Here is an 8,512-nt window from a genome sequence, read left to right on the forward strand (position 1 = left end):
TACTAGGGACCCTGCATCGGGGGTGGTACTACTGTAGGGGGATTACTACTAGGGGGATTACTACTACAAGGAGGGGGGACAACTACTAGGGACACTGCATCGGGGGTGGTACTACTGTGGGGGGATTACTACTAGGGGCACTACTATTACAAGGGAGGGGACAACTACTAGGGGTACTACTGTGGGGGGATTACTACTAGGGGGGACTACTACTACAAGGGGGGGCTACTAGTAGGGGCACTGCATCGGGGGACCACTACTGGGGGTACTGCATATGGGGGATCTACTAATAGGGGAACTACAAGGGGGGACTACTACTAGGGGCAACACAAGGGCTACAAGGGGGGACTACGACTAGGGGCACTACAAGGGGAGGGGACTACTACTAGGGGCACTGCATAGGGGGGAGACTACCACTGGGATCACTGCACCACTACTGGGAGCTCTATATAAAGGGCAATACTGGGGGCACTACATTGGGGGATCACTACTGGGGCCTCTATATAAAAGGCAATACTGGGGGTACTGCATAGGGGGGACTACCACTGGGGGGACTGCATCGTGGGACCACTACTGGGGGCTCTATATAAAGGGCAATACTGGGGATACTGCATAGAGGGGGGACTACAACTGGGGCCACTATTTAAAGGGCACTGCATAAGGGGTTCCACTATTGGGGGCACTGCATGGGGGGACTACCACTGGGGGCACTGCATAGGGTGTACCACTACTGGGGGCACTGCATAGGGGGCACTACTACTGGGGACACTATATAAGGGGCTTACTACTGGGGGCACAAGGGGCACTGCACAAGGGGGACCACTACTGGGGCACTGCATAGGGGGGATCACTACTGGGGGCACTGAATAGGGAGGATCACTACAGGGGGTGCTGTATAAGGGGTACTGTATAGGGGGGACCATTGCTGGGGGCACTGCATAGGGAGGGACTACTACTGGGGGTATTATATAAGGGGCACTACTGGGAGACTGCATAAGGGGGACCACTCTGGGGGCACTGCATTGCACAGGGGGGGACAACTACTGGGGGCACAGTATAAGGGGGATCACTACTGGGGGCCTGCATAAGGGTGACCACTACTGGGGGCATTGCATACTGGGAGTACTGTATAACGGGAACTACTGGGGGGACTGCATTAAGGTACATATGGAAAGGACTGTTCCCAGAGTGACGAGAAAGGGGTATGTGTAATGATTATGGCTTTTTCCATGAGACCACGGCCCCTTAATTTGTTTGGGCACGTGCAATAATATGCCTGGGGACACCAAAAAATATATTTGCTTACCAAAAAATTTTGGCTAGGGCCGCCCCTGTCTATATGGCTGGGATTCTACAAGCTGCTGGTGACTGGGCAGGATAGAGGAGGAGGCGTGTGTACTGTACCATATGGTTATTTATGTATCCACAACATGTTCTATTGGATTGCTGCAACAGCCCTCTCTGAGTGTTGGTTACTGTGTGCCTTGGACACATTACAGCTAGTGTGAACTATATATATACATATTGTTTCCCATATTTATCTCACTTTTCCCCAAATTTTTTTTGTTTGTTAAAAACTGAGCTTTTCATACTTACCCTCCCCCCTTCTTCCCCTACCCCTCCCCATTAGTGCCTAAACCTACCCCCCCTTCGTGCCTAGACTTAACCCTCCACCCTTCGTACCTAACCCCCCCCTTCGTGCCTAGACCTAACCCTCCACCCTTCGTACCTAAATCTAACCCTCCCCCTATTTCTGTACTCATTCTGCTCTCCAGCTCCATTATGCCCCCTGTTCCCCTCTCCCCATGTCTGTACATGTTCTGCTCTCCCCTCCCACCTGTGCCCCCTGTTCCCCTCTCCCCATATCTGTACATGTTCTGCTCTCCCATGTACTCTGCCCTCCCACCTGTGCCCCCTATTCCCCTCTCCCCATGTCTCTACATGTTCAGCTCTCCCGTGTACTCTGCTCTCCCATCTTTGTGCCCCCTGGTCCCCTCTCCCCATGTCTGTACCCCTTCTGCTCTCCCGTGTACTCTGCCCTCCAACTCTGTGCCCCCCTCTCCCCATGTCTGTACCCCTTCTGCTCTCCCGTATACTCTGCCTCCCACCTCTGTGACCACTGTTCCCTTCTCCCCATGTCTGTACCCCTTCTGCTCTTCCGTGTATTCTGCCCTCCCACCTTTGTGACCCCTGTTCCCCTCTCCCCATGCCTGTACCCCTTCTGCTCTTCTGTGTACTAAATACCCCCTATTCTCCTCATGTCTGTACCCTTTATGTTGTTCTGTGCTTTTTTATGTGCTACACGCAGTGAGGCATAAATTGTCATAGGACCCAGACACTATGGAGTAGGACCCCATTTTTGTTAAAGTGAGGGGTCCCTGGGACCCACACTTTTCATTTTGCGCGATCACCGGGTGTAAGGGGCATTACTGTGTGTAACTTGAATGAGGGGCACTACTCTGCAGTGTAATATGACAAAGGGGCACTATGGTATGGAATCATTTGAATTGGGGGTACTATTGTGTGCTCATGCCCCTTCTCAGCGAACACACAACTGTTTTTTTCTATGCGCACACTACCATATTCTTTTGTGTCGGGGGAAACCAAAGCTCTTTATGTCTACAGGGCATCAAAATGTGTAGTACCAGCTCTGCTTTGGTGGCACAGACGTGTCCTCCTCTGCTCAGCTCCCCTGCCCTAAAAAATTCCTATAGTGATCACCATCTAATCCTCTACAACTGCTAGGCTAGGCCTTGGTCATTTGGGAAAATGCCTTTCCTTTACTTTGTGCGTGACATATACCAATGTAGCGCCAGCTTTACCTAACAGAACTAACCAAATACCAAATGTTTAAATGGCACATGTATGAATCCCCTGCAGGATGTGCTCTTTTGTGTGTATTTTAATACAGAGAATGATGTACACTTTTATGTTCTAATATTAATTATATGTGTAAGCGCATAGATTAAGATGTGGGAGGAGTCAGGATTAGTAAGGGGAGGAGTCTATGCCAGGAGCCAGGTGCTGACGCGAGGTGGGCCTGTGTGCTTTAAAATGCCAGGGCCTATTTTTAGTCCCAGTCCGGCCCTGCCGTTTTCTATTTCATAGCTCCACCTTCTGCTCAATGAGTCCTGCGGCTATTCAGTAAACGTATTTATTGTATATCTGTAATGTCGTCATGATTTCCTGCAATAAGTGTTTTACTTTTATGCTGTGAATTTTTGTATAAATCTGGTTTCACTAATATCCGGTTGGCCAAGCTGGTATTTACCAATCTAATGTTTGTAAAGATAATGTCGTCTTTACACAACATCATTGAAAGGGGGTTTCTGTTACTCTATAGACTACAAGCCTGCCTCTCCCACTTCTGCACAGACCAATATGGATAGATATTCTGTACATACAGTTTGGCATAGGCAGTGATAGCAACAGTTTTAAAATCGAGCGCTGGTTTTATAATCTTTAATATATTTTTGCGCTGCAGTGAGATATCAAAGAGGCTTTTCTCAGTAATAAAGATACTGGCCCTCATTCAGAGCCACTCGCTAGCGGCAGTACGCTCGTTCCGAGCGATGTTCGCACATCTGCGCATGCATACGGTTTTTAGTACGCATGCACAAACCAGTCAGTGCGGCCGAAAATCGTTAGTACGCAATATAGCGAGGGCCTGCTATTTTGAGGGACAGAATGAGGCGTATGTGGGTGGTAACAGGGGAAGGTGCTTGAAAACGGGGAGTGGAGATCCGAACGCAGGCGTGCTTAAAGGTCAAAACGGGCGTTTTAAGGGAGTGCATAATTAATACAGCAGCGTCATTGACCACGTCACTTGGTTTTTTTTAACTCAGAACTGCTCGCAAAATAGCGGTTGAAAACACCAACCACAAGAATAGCGAGCAGTTCATACGCTGTACGATGTACTCGATTAATCTAATAAATAGCGGACATGACGTATGGTGCGTGCGGCCAGGGGGCGTTTTTATCAAATAAACGAGCGTATGTTTTGCTCGCTCGTTCAGACTTAGAGGTGGGAACAGACTGCAATTTGCGAACGGATCATTTGAATAGCCACCCCTTGTTTTTGAACGAACGACCACAAATAGCGAACGGCTCTGAATCAGGCCCACTGTCATTAGTGTTCTATTTTAAATATATAATTTTTAGTGTGCTTAGCAATTAGAAACTAGCAATATATTATATAACCAGCTTTGTTTTCAGTTCCATTGTGTAAAGATGTGGACATTTTTATTTATTTATTAATTTATAAACAAATATTAGTTTTAATTATACATTTCTGGGGAAAAAAATATTAAGGAAAATAAAACATATAGTTGCAATTTGTTATATAAATATTATAAATATAAATATATTGTTTTAATAAATTAATATAGCGACTCAGATTGTGTAACATGGCAGTAACGGGCACCAGGAGGAAAGAGGGGAGATTGTGGTCCTTTGTAAGAACATGTAATTTTCTCGGGAGGTCTCCTTTGTGGAACATATGGGACTGAGTTCATTCTGAAAAAATACCATGATATAATGTATTTATTAGTACCTGAATCCATCAGAAAAACAAAAGGATATTTTCTATTTATATAGATCAAATTCTATTCAACTAGATGTAGTCAGTAATGGGATGTCACCCCCAACTTACGCCCTCTGTCCGCTTCCTACCTAGTTTGTGGGTTTATTACTCAACTTACACTGTACCTATAATGTGTCACTGTTACATTGTATATTTGCTTTACGGCATTGTGGAAACTATTTGGGATCTTAAGAATAAAATTATAATAATAATGGAAAAGTTGCACACCTAAAAGTATTTAAGTAAAGTTTTGCAACAGTGTTTCACATTAATGTTACATTGTATACACTGGGCTTTGTGGTATTGTGTAATATTATACACTGCAGCTGTGTGAATGTACCTCACTTCAATTTTCATCTATTCATTTATTTTTATCTATTTAAAAATAGGAATTAAGGGGCTGATTGAGAGCTGCACCCAAATCGCCCGTGTTGGATGCACGGAACTAAGGGCCTGATTCAGAGCCGGACGCTATTTGCGGTCGTTCGTTCAGAAAAAAGGGGTGGCTATTCAAATGAACCGTTCGCTCTTTGCGGTCTGTTCACGCCTCTAGGTCTGAACGAGCGAACAAAACTTGCGGTCGTTTTTGGGATAATTACACCCCCTGGCCGCTCGCATCCTACGTCATGTCCGCTATTTATTAGATTAATCGAGTACATCGACCAGCGTATGAACTGCTCGCTATTCTTGTGGTTGGTTTTTCCTACCACAATCTTGCGAGCAGTTCTGACTATAAAATAACCCAGTGACGTGGTCAATGACGCTGCTGTATTAATTATGCACACCCATAAAACGCCCGTTTTGACCTTTAAGCACGCCTGCGTTCGGATCTCCACTCCCCGTTTTCAAGCACCTTCCCCTGTTACCACCCACATACGCCTCCTCCTGTCACTCAAAATAGCAGGCATTCGCTATTTAGCGAACAAACGATTTTTGGCCGCACTGACTGGTTCGCGCATGCGTATTACGATCCGTACGCATGCGCAGTTGGGCAAACATCGCTCGGAACGAACGAGCGGCCGCTTACGAGCGGCTCCGAATCAGGCCCTAAAGCCGGATATTCACTAATACAGATGGGTCCTCATACACTTCTCCTTTTTGCGCCATCTGGCGCGAGATGTTTGGCATGATTGCTGTGCAATGTACTTTTTTCTCAATTTTGCTACTTTTTCCTCAAATTTTAATCTTGGGGCCTGATTCAGAAATGGACAGTATTGCACAGCATACCAGGCCTGTCCTGCTCACTATTTCATCAGCTTTGCTACTTTTTCTTCACATTTGCTTATTAATTTGCTTATAGTGTCCTAGGTACTTCTTAGGATTAAGTATTTTTGTAGCAAAGGAATCGGTATAAAGTGTCAGATTAAGCATAAGGGATGCATGGCACGGGTCACTCGTATCGGACCTGTCTTTTACCTTTTTACCATGTCTTTTTCAACCGGTGTGCCGCGAGCAGTCCCTAAGTGTGCCGCGAGAGAATCGCCGCCCCGGAGATGCCCCCCGCAGCTTATCTTTTAACTTTGTGCTCGGGCAACGCTGAGCTATTCCAGGTGGCTCAGCCGCTACCCGAGTCGTACCAATGGAGACGTGGCGGCGTGACATCATAGGTCACGCACGCCGCCTTGCTACCCCGCCTGCACAGTACTGCTCACTGCTGATAAGCAGTAAATGTGACAGGCTGCTGCAAGCCTGCACCAACCGTGCCTGAAGGACTGAAGGTGTCAGATCTGCCCAGAAAAAGGGCATCCAGGTAGGGGGGCAATGTATATTATTTTGCTGTCTGTGGGGGCCAGTGTAATTGTGTTATTTATGTGGGGGCAATGTATATTATTTTGCTGTCTTTGGGGGCCAGTGTAATTGTGTTATTTATGTGGGGGCAATGTATATTATTTTGCTGTCTGTGGGGGCCAATGTAATTGTGTTATTTATGTGGGGGCAATGTATATTATTTTGCTGTCTGTGGGGGCCAATGTAATTGTGTTATTTATGTGGGGGCAATGTATATTATTTTGCTGTCTGTGGGGGCCAGTGTAATTGTGTTATTTATGTGGGGGCAATGTATATTATTTTGCTGTCTTTGGGGGCCAGTGTAATTGTGTTATTTATGTGGGGGCAATGTATATTATTTTGCTGTCTGTGGGGGCCAATGTAATTGTGTTATTTATGTGGGGGCAATGTATATTATTTTGCTGTCTGTGGGGGCCAATGTAATTGTGTTATTTATGTGGGGGCAATGTATATTATTTTGCTGTCTGTGGGGGCCAATGTAATTGTGTTATTTATGTGGGGGCAATGTATATTATTTTGCTGTCTGTGGGGGCCAATGTAATTGTGTTATTTATGTGGGGACAATGTATATTATTTTGCTTTCTGAAGGGGATAGGTTGATTTTTTTTTTTTTTAATCATTTGTGGACCAGTGTCTTTTATTCTGTCTGGGCGACCAGTGTATTACAGTGGCAAACACAGGATTTCTAGAGGGGGTTTCCAAATGCTTGATTTTAGAGTGAGTGTGGCCTGTCCATGAAGAGAGCATAATCAGCACGTATCCAGCTTTAATATGTTACATACAAAGTATATTGTGTTGCATAATTCCAGCATATACAGGATCACTGTAAGCCATTAGATGCGGCAGTACATCCATCCTGTCTGAGCAGAATGTATTTTTCAGATGTGGGCACCATTCCAGAGCATTGGCGCAAGTCCGGGAGTCTGGGGTAACAGCAGAAGAACCTAGCACTGCCCTGGACATATATGTACATATTGGTCTCCTTATGTACTGGATAGTGTATAATTATACAGTTTTAATTATTAACCCTATTGATGGTCTATAGCAGTGCACCCCTAACAGTGCATGTTTTCCACATCTCCTAGTTGGTGCACAGGTATATTTATTACTGGCTGACACATTAAAAGATTCACAGGTGGTTCTAATAATTTCATTTGTGATACTAAGAAAAACATGCAGCACTAGTAACATTCTATTATATTACTATTTCTATTGTGGTCATGGTGTGTGCTGGGCAGGGGGGTTTCCAGGCAGACGGAAACCCCCCCCTGCATTTGCCTATGTATTATTTTGCCTTCTGTGGGGGCCAGTGTGATTGTTTGTTTTTTTTTTAAATGGGGGCAAATGTGTTTTATTTTTGTTTTATATGGAGGCCAATGTGCTTAATTTTGTTTTCTGGGGAGGCCAAAGAATGTGTTTTTCCCCCCCGTGGGGACCAATTTGAGTGTTTTTCTCCATGGGGGACAGATGGTGTGCCTTGGCAATTTTAAAATCTTGTTCGGTATGCCGTGAGTTCAAAAAGGTTGAAAATCACTGCCCTAGATGTGTACGTCTTCCTCCATTGTGCTACTTTTTATTCCGTTTTTCTTAGCTCACTCCTGGGTACTTAGGATTAGTGATTTTGGGCGGCTAAATGGTAAAGTCTGTAGCGTGCTAAATGGGGCTATTTTTCGTGATTTGAGGATAGGTGCACGTGGACACATCTGTATGCCGGGTTGTACGCCTCTTTCCTACCAATACGCTCAGTTTAATAAGCCTTGTTATTATCACCGTGCAGTTTTACCAACCCTGCTCTTGGTGCAGATGATCAGTCTGACATCAGGTATAATTACACATACTCACTACCCTTCATGGCCCGCAGATCCATCAACACGCCCCCACTGAAATCAGATGGATCTCTGCGTACAGACAACTCAGCATAGGCCGAAATTCTGCCTACACGCTCTTGACGGCTACTTAGCCTATGTGCGAACGTCCCTTTACCACCCAGTTATACCCCTTCAGCCACAAGTGGTGAGGCAACTAATATGCCTACCCTTGGTTAAGAAGCACGAGCAGTGTGAAATATCACAAGATCCGCCCGCAGACTGGACTTATGTACAATTCTTCATCAGCCTCTAATGCTGGGCACACACTTAATGA

Source organism: Taudactylus pleione, unplaced genomic scaffold (genome assembly GCF_031769625.1).
Source record: "Taudactylus pleione unplaced genomic scaffold, aTauple2 ptg000428l, whole genome shotgun sequence".
Lineage (NCBI taxonomy): Eukaryota > Metazoa > Chordata > Amphibia > Anura > Myobatrachidae > Taudactylus > Taudactylus pleione.